Raw genomic sequence first — 17,606 nt, forward strand, 5'->3', positions numbered from 1 at the left:
GATATCGCGAGATCACTTGCTTCTCCCTTCTGTTCCGGTTTCCTTCGCGCTGTCGTCAAGGTGACAGGTTGCCTGGAAGCCGTAGGTGACCCTGACCTTGGAGCTACACAGAAGGGTAGCGAAGACGGACACGACATTTTCCCGAGTCCAGAAGGCCCTTAGTCTCCTGTGCTTTTCATATTTGGGTATTTTTTTTTGTTTGATTGGTTTTTTTGTTTGTTTTCAAGACGGGGTTTCTCTGGGTTGTCATGGCTGTCCTAGACTCACTTTGTAGCGCGTTAGGGTCTGTGGATGTGACCGCGCCCCATAATAGCAGAAGAAGTCAGAGGACAGCTGGTGAGAGTGGCTTCTCCTCCACCATGTGGGGCCCAGCGACTGAACTCACATCACCCCCAGTCTTGGAAGCAAGTGCTTTTACTAGCTGAGTCATCCAGACAGCCCAAGTGGGCTTCCTCACCTCCCTTGTCTCGTTCACTGTTCATAACTGCGTGACACCACTCTTCCCTAATTCTGGGTTTGCTTCAGGCCTCACCTCCCCCCCGCCCCACCTCCTGTTTAGAATATTAATATTGGTCCTGGCACCTCCATCTAAGCTCTTTTTACTCTAGGTAGCTAGAACCACTGATGTTAGGTATCCCTCCCATGAAATGTCTTCCTCAGTCACGTGAGTGCTTAAGAAAAGTTAACTACTAGTCTTTTCGGTCAAACGATGTATATTTACAACAAGGAATTCCATTTTGAAAATTCCCTCCCGACTTCTAAAACTTTGAAGCAAGTGTTTTAACCACTGCCTCCGACAACCTAATAAAAGCTTGTTTGCACTAATCCCTACGCATTCTCAGCACTAAAGGGGCCTGCCCCTTCCCCTTCCCTTTCTTTCGCTTTTGCCCAGTTGTTTAAAGCTAGCCAGTCACAAAAGGCTATGAGGTCAGACCCCAGCCAAGGGAGGTAGAATAAAAACCAGGAAAAAAAAAGTTCACTTCCTGCCTTGGCAAGCTTCAAACACCCTCATGGATATATGATCAAGAATATAGGGCTGGAGAGATGGTTTGGAGGTTAAGAGCACCGACTGCTCTTCCAAAGGTCCTGAGTTCAATTCCCAGCAACCACACGTTGGCTCACAACCATCTATAATGTGATCTGACATGCAGGCACACATGCAGGCAGAATACTGTATAAATAATAAATAAATAAATCTTTTTTTAAAAAAAGCCGGAGCCAGGCTTTGATCCCAGCACTCAGGAGGCAGAGGCAGGTGGGTCTCTGAGAGTTCAAAGCCAGCCTGGTCTACAAAGTGAACCTAGGACAGCCAGGGCTGTTCCACAGAGAAACCCTGTCTCCTCATAGTTTGCCTACACTTAGAACGCTGTCTGGTACCTAGCTATACGCGTCTTTTTGCCAGTAGAACTTAAAGGGCCTTAAAGGCTTGAAATAGCTGTTTATCCCCACACTTTGTTCTCACAGCATCACATTTTAGTAGAATCTTCTATGAAACGTTTATGATTTATATTGATGAGAAATGAATCTCTAAATGAGTGGTTTCATTAGTTAGAGAAAGAAAGGTTCTCCTATTCTAGGGAAACTATAAGGTCTGTGTAGAAAGAAGGAAAATTAATTTCACTGAAATCTATATGTCAGCCTGGCATGGTGGCACACTCGTTTAATCCCAGCACTCAGGGAGGCAGAGGCAGATGGATTGCTGTGAGTTTGAGGCCAGCCTGGTCTACAAAGTGAGTCCAGGATAGCCAAGGATACACAGAAATCTATATGTCAAATATGCCACCATGCACCTCACACAGTTGCATGTAGCACCCTCGGTGCTGGTTGAGACCAGAACCTTCATTTCAGATTTGCAAACTGAGTCTCAGAGATTTTGTGTGTGTGTGTGTGTGTGTGTGTGTGTGTGTGTGTGTGTGTGTGTGTGTGTGATGTTGACAAAACTCTGTTGAGATTTGCAAAGAACAGATGTCACCGGGCGGTGGTGGCGCACACCTTTAATCCCAGCACTCGGGAGGCAGAGGCAGGCAAATCTCTGTGAGTCTGAGGCCAGCTGGTCTACAAAGTGAGTCCAGGACAGTCAAGGCTACACAGAGAAATCCTGTCTCGAAAAACAAAAAACAAAACAAAACAAAAAAAAGAACAGAGGTCTTTTTCTTTTCTTTCTTTCATTTTTTTGTGTGTTTGTTTGTTTGTTGTTGTTGTTTTTGTTTCGAAACAGGGTTTCTCAGTGTTAGCCTTGGCTGTCCTGGACTCGCTTTGTAGACCAGGCTGGCCTCAAACTCATAGCGATCCGCCTGCCTCTGCCTCCTGAGTGCTGGGATTAAAGGTGTGCACCCCCACCGCTGGCCAGAGGTCTTTTTCTACTGGATTCCAGAACCGTGTGAGTGTGTGTAGGTTGTAGAGAGCAAAGGACAAAAGCATTTGGAGGCAGATGGCCTAGCCAAGATTCTGGAGCCAGGCTGTTTGGTCTCAGATTCCAGCCTATACATTTCTACCTGGACCTTTTCTTCTCTGGCCACCATTCCTTTCCCAGTACAAGGTTCTCTTCACAGCCCAAGAGCATGATCTGGTCCACGGTGTCAGCTTGATGTATATTTCTTGGTAGGATTAAGAAAAAAAAAAAACTCTGAAATTTGAAAGTTCCTAGAGAGCAAAATCCAGTACAAATGGAGAAGCATTTTAGGTTTCTGTTCTGTTTTGTTTCTTTCCATACAAGCTTTCACAGGGTAGCCCTGGTGGGCCTAGAACTAGCTCTCTAGACAGGCTGGCCTTGAACACTCAAGAGATTCACCTGCCTCTGCCCTGAGAGTGCTGGGATTAAAGGAAGGTGACTCCACACACTGAGAAATAGTCTTTAAAGGGGGAAAGTGTGGTTGATCTCTCTGAGTTCGAGGCCAGCCTAGTCTACATAGTGAATGCCAGGCCAGCCAGGGCTACATAGAAAGATCTTGTCTCGAGTCGGGCATGGTGGCACATGCCTTTAATCCCAGCACTCCGGAGGCAGAGGCAGGTGGATCGCTGTGAGTTCGAGGCCAGCCTGGACTACAAAGTGAGTCCAGGACAGTCAAGGCTACACAGAGAAACCCTGTCTTGAAAAACAAAACAAAAAAAAAAAAAAAAAAAATCTTGTCTCAGTCAGGCCAGGTGGCACACACCTTTAAGCCCATGACTCGGGAGACAAAGCAGGCTGATCTCTGTGAGTTTGAGGCCAGCCTGGTCTATAAAGTGAGTCTACACAGAGAAACCCTCCCTCAAAGAACCAAAAATAAATAAAGATCTTGTCTCACCCAGCTTTGGTGGTGCATGCCTTTAATCACAGCACTGGGAGTCAGAGGCAGGTGGGTCTCTCTGAGTTCAAGGCCAGCCTGACCTACACAGCAAGTTCCAGGACAGCCAGGGCTACACAGAGAAACCCTGTCTCAAAAAAAAAAAATCTTGTCTCAAAAACCAAAAACTAACAAGAATCAGCATGATGGTTCAGTGGGTCAAGTCACTGGCCACCAAGCCTGACTACGTGAAGTAGGTCACTGGGACTCACATGGCAGGACTAGGGAACTCCAGAAAATTGTCCTCTGACCTACATCCACACACCATGGCACCCTGCATGCCCCCCCACACACACATACACACAATAAGATTTATTTTATGTGCATCTGTGTTTTGCCTGCATGTATGTCTGTGTGATGGTGTTGGATCCCTTGGAGTTACAGCTGTGAGCTGCCATGTGGGTGCTGGGAATTGAACCTGTGTCATCTGGAAGAACAGCCAGCGCTCTTAACTGTGAAGCCATATCTCCAGCCCTCATAGGAAGTTTAATAATTTTTTTTAAAAGAAGGGCTGCCACACAGGCAGACATACTGACAAGAGTTTGACACAAGATCCACAGGATCTCAGGAGGCAGAGGCAGGTGGATTGCCATGAGTTCAAGGCCAGCCTTGTCTACAAAGCGAGTCCAGGACAGCCAGGGCTGTTACACAGAGAAACCCTGTCTCGAAAAAAAAAAAACAACAACATACACAGAGAAACTCTGTCTCGGAAAAAAAAAAACACACAACAACAACAACCCCGCCCCCCAAAAAAAAGACCCACAGTGGAAAGAGTTGTCAGGTCCAAAAGAAAGTCAGGACAAACAGCTGTGAGGCCTCCTAGCATAGCAGAGCAGCTGCAGGCCTCCAGGGTCTCAGTACCAGTGGCTCCTCACAGCTCTTCTCACCTATCCCCTACCCTAAACCTCTCCAGCCCCGGGCTTGCCTTGCCTTTCCCAGCTTCTTATTCCTCTCTCTCTCTGGTCTCTGGTCTCTCTTGCCCTTCTCTCTCACCCCTCTCTTCTCACATGGCCTGGTTAAGTCTACTGGCCATGTTCAGTTCACTTCTCTCTCTCTCTCTCTCTGTGCTGGACAGCCAGATGCCTTTGGCTGTACTCCCCCTCAGTCTGCAATTAAAGCCTTTCCTCTCAACCATCCCTTGGAGCAGTCATGCCATCATTGCATTCAAGAATTGGACTCCTGGAAGTTGCTTCCTGATCTCTACACATGCACCCTAGAAGGCTTGAAAGACAGCTCAGCAGCTAAAGGTCACCAAGCCTGACAACCTGGGCATGATCCCCAGGACCTCAGAAAGAGCTGGCCCCAGCACGTTGTCCTCAAGAGTGTGTCGTGGCACACACACACACACGTGAGTCTAATTTAGCAAAACAGCAATGTGGAGGGCTGAAGCTGTAGCTAAACTGATAAAGTGCTTATTTAGCATGTAGGAGATCCTGCGTTCCACCTTCAGCATTGCCAAAAGCTAGTTAATTAAAAAAGAAAACTTAAGCTGGGGCTAGAGAGATAGCTCAGCAGTTAAGAGCACTGGCTGCTCTTCCAGAGGTCCTGAGTTCAGTTCCCAGCAACCACATGGTGGTTCACAACCATCTATAATGTGATCTGCCCTCTTCTGGCCTGCAGGGGTACAAGGAGGCAGAGCACTGTATACATAGTAAATAAATTAATCTTTTTTTTTTAAGTGTTATAGTGGTGCATCTTAATCTTAGCTTGTGGGAGGAAAGGCCAGAAGGATCAAATTCAAGTTCAGCCTCATTATATAGTGAGTTAGAGGCCATGAGACTACCCTCCAAAAACTTATTTAAAAGGAGGGGCAAGAGAATCAACATATAATATACAACATGTATTTGTTAAACACAAATCTTTTTGTTTGCTTGGGTTTTTTGTTTTGATTTTTTGTTTGTTTGTTTGTTTGTTTGTTTTTCAAGACAGGGTTTCTCTGTGTAACAGTTCTAGTTATCCTGGAACTTGCTCTGTAGTCCAGACTGGCCTTGAACTCACCTGCCTCTGCCTCCCGAGTGCTGGGGATTTGTTTTTCTTTTCTTTTTTTTTTTTCTTTTTTCTTTTTTGGTTTGTTTTTCAAGATAGGGTTTCTTTGTGTAGCCTTGGCTGTCCTAGACTTTGTAGAGCAGGCTGTCCTCCATCTCAAAGCGATCCACCTGCCTCTGCCTCCCGAGTGCTGAGATTAAGAGCCACTACTGCCCGGCTTGGGTGGCTGTTTCTTAATTTCTCCTGGCACCCAAGTCTTGGTTGGTTGGTTAGTTTTGTTTTTTTTTTTCCAGGCAGAGTCTCCTGTAACCCAAACTTTATGACAGAGAATGACCTTTGAACTCTTGATTCTCCTACCTCTGACTCCTGAGTGCTGGTATTAGGCCACCCGACTGTCAGCTTCTGAAGTGAAGTCACATGGTCAGTTGGGACATTAATGGGTTCTAGAGGGTCTGTCTGTCAATCACTGAAACTCTAGGCAAATCACTCCTCACCTCTTGCGTTCTTGGTGCAGAACCTAAAGCCTCAAGAATCTAGGTAGTTGGGGCTGGAGAGATGGCTCAGTGGTTGGGAGCACTCACTTCTCTTGCAGTCCTAGGACCCAGGTTCGGTTCCCAGCACCCACATGGCAGCTCAGAACTGTCTATAGCTGTTGTTCCAGGATCCGACACCCTCACAGACATACATGCAGGCAGAACACCAATGTACGTAAATAAAGTATGAAAAGAAAAAAGGATCTAGGAAGCACTCAACCATGGAGGCCAGCCCTTGTACAAAACTTAACACCTTTAATCTCAGCAGAGGCAGGCAGATCGATGTGAGTTCGAGGCCAGCCTGGTCTATAAAGTGAGTCCAGGACAGCCAGGGCTGCACAGAGAAACCCTGTCTTGAAAATCAAAAAACAAAAACAAATAAACAAAACCAACTTAACATTTGGGTTTGCATATCCAAATTTTCTTTAAGTCCTCGTTTTCTTCACATTCTCCCATCCAAGTACTAGCCAGACCCCACCCTGCTTAGCTTCTGAGATCAGCCGAGATCAGGCGCTTTCCAGGTGCTATTGCCATAGCCAGTTTCCTTCACATTCTCAAAGGAACCAAAAGTCCCAGGAAAGTTAAAAACATCTTGGTCCTGAGCCAAATACAGGCCTTGGGCAGGATGCCAATCTCTCCAGCAGAGGGCAGTGGTGCCTGTACTCACTTTGACCTTGACCTTGGTTTTGAAGACCTTCTGAGGTTGAGGGAGTCTGGCCTAATCCAAGAGCTCCAAAAAAACAACTCTAGCCTTCCTTTGCTTCTCTCTCTGGGATTGCCTTTAAAATTCCATTTCTGACCCCCACAGCCACATTAAAGTCAAAAGCTAGTGAACGCATTGGTTTCCCAGAGTGAGCTTTGGCCAAAAAGTGCCTTGTTTTGTTGTTGGGACCTTAAGGAGAGTGGGAAGGGAGCATTGCTGTGTCTCCCCGTGCCTTAGTCAGGGTTCTCTAGGAACGGACTCATAGGATGAATCTAGACAGAGAAAGAGGATTCATTAGAATTGTAGTCCTAAAATGGCTGCCTACCAGCAGAAGGTCCAAGAATCCTGTGGTGGGTCAGTCCACAAAGCTGGATGTCTCAGCTGGTCTTCAGTATGTGCCAGAATCCTAAAGAATTAGGCTCTAATGCCAGTGAGGGAATGGACCTGCCAGAGAGAAAAAGAAAGCAAAGCAGGCAGAGTGAGCTTCCTTCTGTGTCCTTTAAATAGGAAGCCACATGTGGTGGCGCACACCTTTAATCCCAGGATTTGGGAGACTGAGGCAGGCAGATCACTGTGAGTTCAAGGCCAGCTTGGTCTACAAAGCAAGTCCAGGACAGGCAAGGCTACACAGAGAAACCTTCTCTCAAAAAACAAAACAAACAAACAAAACAAAAACTAGCCATCATACCCTGGGGAGGAACCTTAGCAACACTCGCTTTCCCATCCTGAGTCCCTTCTTCCTCTACAGTGCCTGCTCAGGCCGACGAGCCAGGAGCCACAAGTTAAGTTTCAGAAGGGCAGAGGAAGCAAGCAACACAGAACACTGGAGAGAGGAGGTAAACTCAAAGATCCTGGGGGAGTAGCCTTCTGAGCTCTTTTTTATTTATTTTATTTTGTTTTTTGGTGGTGGTGGTGGTGGTGGTGGTTTTGTTGTTGTTGTTTGTTTGTTTTGTTTTGTTTTGTTTTTTTAGTTTTTCAAAACAGGGTTTCTCTGTGTGTAACCCTGGCTGCCTTGGAATCACTCTGCAACTCTGTAGACCAGGCTGGCCTCGAACTCAGAGATTCGCCTGCCTCTGCCTCCCGAGTGCTGGGATTAAAGGTATGTGCCACCACCATCTGCCTTGGAGCTCTTTTTTATTTTATTTTTTCAGAGACAGGATTTCTCTGTGTAGCCTTGGCTGTCCTGGACTTACTTTGTAGACCAGGCTGACCTTGAACCCACAGAGACTCATCTGCCTCTGCTTCCTTGAGTGCTGGGATTACACAGAAACTACACAGAGGAAACCCTGTCTCAAGAAAAACAAAAACAAAACAAAAAACTAACTTGCTGCCAATGCTAACAACATGAGTTTGATCCTGTAACTCCATGGTAGGAGGAGAGAAGTAGACCCCAAAAGTTGTCTTTGGACCTAAATAAACATTCCCTTGCAGACACACACACACACACACACACACAGAGAGAGAGAGAGAGAGAGAGAGAGAGAGAGAGAGAGAGAGAGAGAGAGAATAAGGCCCTGGGTTTGATCCCCAGCACCAAATTATCAAAAAAAATTTGTGCTTAGACTCAACATGTATACCTTATTATTCTAACACAGTTTTAATAACTTATACATAACACAGCATAAATGTTCACATTGTATAGGCCAATAAGATGGCTAAGGGGATAAAGGTGCTTGGCACCAAGCCTGATGACCAGAGCTCAATTCCTAGGACCCTAATGGTAAAGCACAAACCCTGATTCCCAAAAGTTGACCTTTGTTCTCCACATAAGTGCTGTGGCATCTGTGTATGCACACATACAATAAAATAAAATAAAAAAAAAAATAGGGCCAGGCGGTGATGCACATGCCTTTAATCCCAGCACTTGGGAGGCAGAGGCAAGTGGATCTCTGTGAGTTCGAGGCTAGCCTGGAGTACAGAGCAAGTTCCAGGACAGCCAGAGCTGTTATACAGAGAAACCCTGTCTTGAAAAGCCAAAAATAAGTAAAATGAATAAATAAAAAAATAAATAATAAAAATTAAAAAATTCACATACTTTTTTTTTATTATATTAAATAACAAGAGGCTGTGAATGAACATGCTCCCCTGAAGCAGTTTATATTAGAGACTTTACATTTCTATGAGTCTCCCAGCTGAGGAGTTCTGGGACTCATTCCCAAGGATCCCAAGGGGTGACTATGCTTTCTAAGCTCTCCATTTTGATCTCCAGCGGTGACCTCTCCCTGCTTGCTCTATGCAACCACTGGAATGTTGACTTAGCCTGGGCTCCATAGAAATCACAGCCTGAGGCAAAGCTCCAACCCACGCTCCATTAGAGAAGAGGGAGGGGGAAAGGAAACGAGGCAGGCACCCGGGCAAAGCAAACACAAGGTGGCCCTACAGCCAGCCGCACGTGGGCAGGAAACCATAGCTGGGCTCTCATTCTCACAAGAGGGGATCCAGAGACACAGGGCGGGGCCACAGAGCCTCTGCCTCCTAAGAAAGAGGAGGTCCAGGGCTGGGGGGCCGGCTTAGTGTGTAAGTGCTTGTTGCTCGAACGTGAAGAACCCCAGACCCATGTAAAGCCAGGTGTGGCACCCCACTTTTGTAATCCTAGTCCTTTTATGGCATGGGACGTGGGAGATGGAGACAGGAGAATCCCCAGATGCTCACAGGGCAGCTGGCCTAGTGTACCCAGCAGTAAACAATAAAAGATGCTCTCTTAAAATGATGTTGAATGGAGAGAAAGGGGAGGACAGACATCCAAGGTTGTCCTTTGACTTCCTCACACAGATGGAGTACAAATAAGAAAGAAAAAAAAAGAAAGGAGGGGAGGGAAGAAGGAAGAAAGGAAGAAGAAAGAAGAGAAAGAGAGAAAGAAAAGGAGTAGGGGTTGGGAAATGTTCAGTGGGTAAAGTACCCTCCAAGGTACCAACATGCAGGAATGTTCAGGTCCCTCATATAAAATGAATAGTGTTTGCATACAGCACAATGCAGACTCCACATCTATTAAAGGAGGACATGCTTTGATCTTAGCATTCTGAGGAGACTAAGGCAGAAGGTTCAGGAGTTTAAGGACAGCGTGGAGTGCATAGTGTGCTGCTATCTCTACAATATGGGGGAGGGGGGAGAGCAGATATAATGAGCCAGGTTAGTAAAAGCATAGTAGATTGATCACTGGGATCAGCATCAAGGAGGTGACACTGGTAAGGACGCCATGCAGAGCAACAAGAACCAAATGCCGAAGAGAGTGAGGTTAAGGCAGACTGGGATGCAGGGAACCTGATCTGGATAGCTGGTGCAGACCATCTCTTTCACTTATTATTTTTTAAAGTTTTACTTATTTATTTTGTATACAGTATCCTGGCTACACAACAGAAGAGGGCACCAGATCTCATTACAGATGGTTGTGAGCCACCATGTGGTTGCTAGGAATTGAATTCAGGACCTTTGGAAGAGCAGCCAGTGCTCTTAACCTCTGAGCCATCTCTCCAGCCCTTATTATTTTTGAAACAGTCTCCTGTAGATCAGGGTGGTTTCAAACTTGCTATTGTGACTGAGGATGACCTTGAACCCTTCTGTTTGTGCCGCATCCATACTGGTGGGCTTGTATGCTTGCACCGCCACACCCCATTTATATAGTTCTGGGGACTGAACTTGAGGATCACAGACACCAACACTTAAATGTGCCCAGCCCCACATGACATCATTCTGAGTTTTTTCTCTAACAGGTCACAAAGAAAAGTGAGAGCACCTTGGGAGAAGGAGGAGGGGTCCATAGTGGGTTTGCTCTGCATGGGAGAAGTAATCACCTGTGTTTGCTTCCGCTGGAGAATGCTTCAGCAGGAGACACAGGCGGATCTTGGAGTTTGAGGCCAGCCTGGTCTACAGGGTGAGTTTCAGCGGAGATGGTAGAAGCGATAACAGATGATGATGGTGATGATGAGTGAGACTGAGAGAGAGAAAGGGAGGGAGGGAAGGAAGGAGACAAGGAAAAGGGGGAGGGGAGTCTGGAAACTCCCAGAGAAAACACTGAGATTTGCGGTCCGGGGACCTGGAGGCAGGAGGTCTGCTTTTGAGGCAAAGGGAATTCTAAACATCTGGACTCTCCCCTCCATGGTTGCCTGCATCTCTGGGACCCAACTTTTAAAGTTGGACGCCTACTTTTTGATGTGGTTACAATCCCCGAGCCCGCAATATGTTCCCAAGAGTATTTAATTAAATGGGAATCTGGTACACATCTGCGACTAATTAATGCTGATCAAAACCAATTAAATATTAAATGTCAGTGCCGTTACCTGGTTCCTCACCAATAATTGCAAAAGGCTGAATGTAATTATCATGTCTTGACCTCATGGGAACCAAATTCTTGTTAAAATAACGAAAAAACCAAAAAGGGGCTAATGAAGGGGGGGGGCTTTGTGAATTTAAAAATGTACCTTGGGATGGGGGTATATAGATCAGTGGCAAAGCAATTACCTAGCTATGCATGGGGCCAGGGCTCCATCCCCACCTCTGCAAAGCAGCAATAACAAACACCCCCTCCGCACATATAAGCAAATGTACCTATTTGAAGCTATGAAATGCTAAATAGCAGGGCAGAGGTTTCTGGGCGTTCTCTTTCTCAGCCTCTGGGTCTACAAAGCCTCTCCCCATTCCACACACACAGAATGGAAGCTCTACTCAGAAAGGCAATAAATATGGTGTTTGGTTTGTTTGTTGGGGTTTTTTTTTTGTTTTGGTTTGTTTTGGTTTTTGGTTTTTCGAGACAGGATTTCTCTGTGTAGCCTTGGCTGTCCTAGACTCACTTACAAAGTGTCCTCGAACTCACAAAGATCCGCCTGCCTCTGCCTCCCGAGTGCTGGGATTAAAGGCATGTGCCACCACTGCCTGGCCCTATTTTTTATTGTATGTGTGCATACACAGATGCCACAGCACTTATGTGGAGAACAAAGGACGGTTTATTTTTATTCTATGCATATGAGTGTTTACCTGCTCATAAGTGCACTACCTGTGTGCAGTACCCACTGATGCCAGAAGAGGGCATCAGATTCCATGGACCTGAATTTATAGTTGGTTGTGACCAACTATGTAGGTGCTGGGACTAAGACTTGGGCCCTCAGTAAGAGCAGCCAATGCTATTAACCTCTGAGCCATCTCTCCAGTCCACATGAAGGACTTTTGAGAGCTCTTTTTATGGTAAAAGGTCCTCAGATGCTGATGACTGTTCCGTGAGCTAGATCAGGTGTTTAGCAAGGACTTGATTTGGGCAAGTTCCATGCTAAATTCTGGGAATAAACACATAGAGATTGTAAAATATGAAAAAATAAAGTAAAAACAAAGACCTGTATACAATGAACTCTGTCTTCAAGACCTAGGTTAAAGTCTAGCCTGATGTTTCTTTCTTTCTTGGTTTTTCTTTTCTTTCTTTCTTTCTTTCATTATTTTTATATATTACATACAATGTTCTGCCTGCACACCAGACGAGGGCAGCAGATCTCATTATAGATGGTTGGTGAGCCACCATGTGGTTGCTGGGAGTTGAACTCAGGACCTCTGGAAGAACAGACAGTGGTCTTAACCACTGAGCCATCTCTCCAGCCCCATTTCTTGGTTTTTCAAGAAAAGGTTTCTCTGTGTAGCCTTGGCTGTCCTGGACTCACTTTGTAGACCAGGCTGGCCTCGAATGCACAGCGATCCGCCTGCCTCTGCCTCCAGAGTGCTGGGATTAAAGGCATGCACCACCACACCTGGCTTAGCCTGATGTTTCTTGAGAGCATCCAAGTGACTGCCACTGCACAAATAGCCTTGGGCACAGCTAGGATTGTAACTCAGTGACCGAGGACTTGACCAGCATGTTTGTGGTCAACACACCCCATGTCACCAAAAGGAGAACTTGGGAACTTTGCCACGTTTCTCCCTATTTTCCTTGTCCACTGGGTAGGGGTTACTCTCTCCTAGTCCCCTAGACAATACCCTTATTTCTATTCTATTTCTCTGCCTTCTCCCACTCTGTTTTTTGTTTTGGAGATAGTATCTCTCTATATAGCCCTCTCTATATCACAGGCTAGCTTAAAATTCATGTGTGTTTCCTACGTCAGCCTCTGCATGCAGGAATTACAGGGCTGTGCTGCTGTTGCTTGCGGTGGCCTTTTGAAAACGAAGTCTCAAGTAACCCAGGCTAACCTCAGACTCAGCGGCTGTGTATCCTAGGCAACCTTGACCTTGAACTCTTTGTTGTTTCTATGACAGGGTTCCTCTGCGTAATGTAGCCTTGGCTGTCCTGGACTTGTTTTGTAGGGTGGCCTTGAATTCACAAGGACCCACCAGTCTCTGCCTCCCAGAGTGCTAGAATCAAAGACATGAACCACTGGGAGCGAATGACCTTGAACTCTTGTTTTTTGTTTTTTGGGTTTGTTGTTGTTGTTTTGTTTGGTTTGGTTTGGTTTTTCGAGACTAGGTTTCTCTGTGTAGCCTTGGCTGTCCTGGACTCATGTTGTAGACCAGGCTGGCCTCGAACTCACAGCAATTCCACCTGCCTCTGCCTCCCACATGTTGGGATTAAAGGTGTGCGCCACCACACCCGGCTTGAACTCTTAATCTTCCTGCCTCTGGCTGCCTCATAAATCCTGGGCTTATGGGCATATGCCACCAATTGTGGCTTTTGTTTTCATTTCCTGTCCTGTTTATCTTGGGATGATATTTTTTGTGTTTCTGTATTTTTGAACCCAGGTTCCACCCAATAGAGAAGTGCTCAAAATTGTACAACTCTAATCCTAACCCTTTGGGACTGAGTTTTTGTTTTTGTTTTCGTGTTGTTTTTTAAGGAAGCAACAGCAGCTTTACTCTACCACCATAAAGCTACAGGCCAGCACAATCACCCTTATGGTCCTGTAAGAGGTGAGTTGCACCAGTGGATCCCACAGATAGGCTACTCTCCAGGGGAACAGTGTGTATATGGAGGTAAATTCAAGGACAGAGACCCAAATGGCTTGGAACTCCATGGCTGCTGAGATCCAGAAAAGTGAGTCACGCCCAGCGGTCCAGCAAAGGGATGGGCGGAGGAGTGAGACTGTGTCTGCAGCCAAAACAAAGAGAGCTGAGAACCAAGAACTCTCTTCACAAGGAGCAGCAGGGTGGAAAAACAAGGAGGTGGTCGGGAAAGGTTCCAGAAACGAACAGTGGGTGAGTGCTTGACTTTGAATCACAGCCTGGCCCAGGCTCAATAGGCCACTCCCCGCCATTTAAAGAGATGTCCATGGACTGGCAGCCTGACAGCTCCTCCACAGCCCCTCTCAAAAGTGAGGCTGAGGTCAGGAGTAGAGTTCAGTTGGTACAGTGTTTGCCTAGCATGCACCATGCCTTGGGTTTGATTCCCAACAATAAACTGCATGTGTGGAGAGTGGAGGCAGAAGGATCAGAAATTCAAAGCCATCTTCATTTTCTTTTTTTCTTTTCTTTTTTTCTTTTCTTTTTAATGTTACATGAGGTTTATTAAATGAACATGGGGAGAGAAGGAAAGTGGGGAGAGGTACCCCAGGGAGAGACAGAGACAGAGACAGGAAGAGTGAGAAGAAGAGAGGAAGAGGAAGAGGGATAAGAGCATCTTCGTTTATTAAAAAAAAAGTTCATAGGGCCTGGAGAAACGGGTGAGCAGCTAGGAGCACACTCTCTTCTCCCAGAGCATAAGAAGTAATAAATGTGAGTCTTCTCTATCCAGAGTCATAAAACTGGTGTTTGCAACAGGAATTCAAATCTTTTTGTTGTTGTTTGATTTTGTTTGGTTTTTCAAGGCAGGATTTCTCCGTGTAGCCTTGGCTGTTCTGGAACTCGCTTTGTAGACCAGGCTGGCCTCGAACTCACAGAGATCCACCTGCCTCTGCCTCCCAAATGCTGGCATTAAAGGCGTGCACCACCACCGCTGCTGCTGCCGCCACCCCACCACCACCACCACCACCACCCAGCTTAAAATGCTCACTCTTGATCAAGAGAAAAGTTTCACTTTGTGGAGACACTTCAGTTGGAGTGCTGATCTCTTTATGAACCAAAACATTTTTGTTGTTGAGATAAAGGCTCACTATGTAGCCTTGGATGGCCCTGGACTCACAGAAATCCACCTGCCTCTGCTGGCCACCCCCAGCACTGGCATGAAAGGCATGGGCTATCATGCCTGGTCCTGAGCTTATTTCTAACTCAGAGCCCTAAGTTAGATCCCCAGCACCCATGTCAGGTGGTTCAGAACTAGTTGTAACCCCAGCTGTGTGTGTGTGTGTGTGTGTGTGTGTGTGTGTGTGTGTGTGTGTGTGTGTAGGGGGGACACTGTTGCAGGGCAGAGCACCAAAGACCACTCAGCACAACCAATATCCAAACTGAGAACTGCCTTAAGCTGGTTGTCCTGTCCCGGAGAGAAGCACTTCTCACAGAGGAGCCTCAAATGCATTTTACAGGGAGCTTCTAAAGGCAGTGAACACAGAAAAACTACGACTTGATTGGCAGTTGTAAGGGGAAGTAGAGCAAGCAAGCAGGTTCACAGAAGCCAAAAGCATTCAGTGAGCTGGGGGGCATTTTGACCCTGAGATTTAGAACAGGATTGGATACTTTGCTGTGTGACTTTTCACAGCAGGAGTAGAAAGGGAGGCGTGGGTGGTGGTGTGGTGGGGCGGAGGGTGGTGGTGGTGGTGGTGGAGGTGGTGGTGGTGGTGGCGGAGGTGGTGGTGGTGGCGGTGGTGGAGGTGGTGGAGGTGGTGGAGGTGGTGGCGGTGGTGGAGGTGGTGGAGGTGGTGGAGGTGGTGGTGGTTGTGGAGGTGGTGGAGGTGGTGGAGGTGGTGGAGGTGGTGGAGGTGGTGGTGGTGGTGGAGGTGGTGGAGGTGGTGGTGGTGGTGGAGGTGGTGGTGGTTGTGGAGGTGGTGGAGGTGGTGGAGGTGGTAGAGGTGGTGGAGGTGGTGGTTGTAGATGGGTGGTGGTGGTGGTGGTGATGGTGGTGGTGGTGGTAGGTGGGTGGTGATCATGGGTGGTGAGTGGTGTCAGTTTCAGTTTAAACCAAAAGGACTCCAACTGAAATAAGAGAAAGGAACTTGTGCCCTGTCTTGAACATCTGCAGTCACATGCACCCAGATAGACATACATGCATTAATTAATTATGTCAATTAAATAATAATTTAAAAGAAAGCTAAGTGTGGTAGCACAGAGTCCAGTACAGCCAAGGCTACAAAGAGAAACCCTTTCTTGAAACAAACAAACAAACAAACAAACAAATCCACCAATCTTGTTTTCCACCGGGCACTGTGGCACACACCTGTAATCTCAGCACTGAGGAGACAGAGGCAGGCAGATAGATCTCTGTGAGTTCAAGGACAACTCGGTCTATAAAGTGAGTCCAAGACAGTGAAGGCTACACAGAGAAACCTTGTCATGAAAATGAACAAATAAATAAATAAAAGAATTCTTCAATCTTAGGAAAAGGGAAGAAAGAAAAAAAAGAAACATGAAGAAACAAAGGTCTTCTTTGACACGTCTCATCTTGAGGCCAGTGAGATAGCTCATCGGATGAAGAAGGCTCATGTCTTGGCACACTTGTGCTGCCTTCCCATACACACAATAAATAAATAAATAAGTAAACATAACTTAAAACTTTATTAGTTAAAAAGATTTCTTGTTGGGCGGCAGTGGTGCATGCCTTTAATCCCAGCACTTGGGAGGCAGAGGAAGGCGGATCACTGTGAGTCCGAGGCCAGCCTGGTCTACAAAGTGAGTCCAGGACAGTCAAGGACACACAGAGGAACTCTGTCTTGAAAAACAAAACAAAACAAAAAAACAAAACAAAAAAAAAGAATTCTTTACTTTTATGAGGAGATTTTGCTTGCATGTATGTGTGTGTACTGTATGTGTGCCTCGGACCTACTACCTACAGAGGCCAGAAGAAGGTACTGAATTTCCTGGAACTGGAATTACAGATGGATGTGGGTCATGATGTGGGTGCTGGGAACCTGGGTCCTCTTTTAGAGCATCAAGTGCTCTAAACCTCTAAACTACTGAACTCTTAAAATAAAATAAGACATGGCTCATGCCTTTAATCCCAGCACTCGGGAGGTAGAAGCAGGCAGATCTCTGAGTTTGAGGACAGCCTGGTCTACAAACAGAGGCCAGGATAGCCAGGGCTGTTACACAGAGAAACCCTGTCTCAAAAAACCAAACCAAACAAAACCAAAACAAAACAAAACAAAAGGGTTAAAATGCCCCAGCTCACTGTATGTTTTTGGCTTCTGTTAAACTGCTTGCTTGCTTTAACTCCCCCTGCAACTGCTCAACCAGGATGTAGTTTTTCCTGTGTTCTTTGCCTCTAAAAGCTCCCAGAAAATGCATTTGAGGCTTTTCTGTGAGAGTTATTTCTCTGCAGGAGAGGCCAGCCAGCTCAAGGCAGGCTTTCAGTGGATCGTCTGTCCTGAAGCCGATGCTGCTGTGGCTCATGTCTTCAGTGATGCTCAGTGGGAAAGGAAAGGACAGGAAGGAGCTGGTGACTGTATCCCCAGGCACCTGAGACTTTTGGTTTTGGGGGTTAAGTGGCTTTTTTTTGGTGGTCACCAGAACCCTGCTCTGATCAACAACTGAAGTCACCAGTGAGGTCCTGAAAACAGTCTACTAACATAGAATTATTGTCAATTATTTCTTTTCTTTCTCTTTCTCTCTCTCTTTCTTTCTTTTTTCCAAGACAGGGTTTCTCTATGTAGCTCTTAGCTCTGGCTGTCCTTGAATTCACAGGGATCCACCTGCCTCTGCCTCCCAAGCGCTAAGATTAAAGGCATGAGCCACCATGCCCGCTTGTTTGTCTGTTTTTTTATATGCAAGTTATTTTAACCTTAGTGCCTTGTTTTGTGTTGAATATGTTTGTTGTGAGGCCGAGGTTTGAACCCAGAGCCATGTAACAGTAAGTGAGCTAACTGTACACCAGCCCTTTAAAATTCGACTGCATCAGACATTCCACAGAAGCCTCAAGAGCAATGGAATTAGGGGTGAGAAAGTGTAGCAGACGCAAGGAGAAGGGCTGGGGAAATTGTTATTGTTGAAAAAGCGAAAAAATAA

The 17,606-nt window shown here is 46.3% G+C and overlaps 1 long non-coding RNA gene across 5 annotated transcripts; it reads left to right on the forward strand.

Annotated features, from left to right (window-relative positions):
* Nucleotides 1–53: 53 nt before the first annotated feature.
* Nucleotides 54–16,151, forward strand: LOC311600861. Of its 5 annotated transcripts, XR_014780382.1 has the most exons (6): nucleotides 82–185; nucleotides 5,606–5,732; nucleotides 7,297–7,384; nucleotides 10,259–10,419; nucleotides 13,355–13,712; nucleotides 15,984–16,151. It is a non-coding gene; the product is annotated as an uncharacterized lncRNA (long non-coding RNA). The 5 variants fall into 5 exon arrangements; XR_014780379.1 differs by lacking the exon at nucleotides 5,606–5,732 and having other exon boundaries at nucleotides 54–185; XR_014780380.1 differs by lacking the exon at nucleotides 5,606–5,732 and having other exon boundaries at nucleotides 54–185; nucleotides 13,355–13,427.
* The last annotated feature ends 1,455 nt before the right edge of the window (nucleotides 16,152–17,606 follow it).

This window comes from Acomys minous (genome assembly GCF_964271855.1).
Source record: "Acomys minous genome assembly, chromosome: 6".
Classification (NCBI taxonomy): Eukaryota; Metazoa; Chordata; class Mammalia; order Rodentia; family Muridae; genus Acomys; species Acomys minous.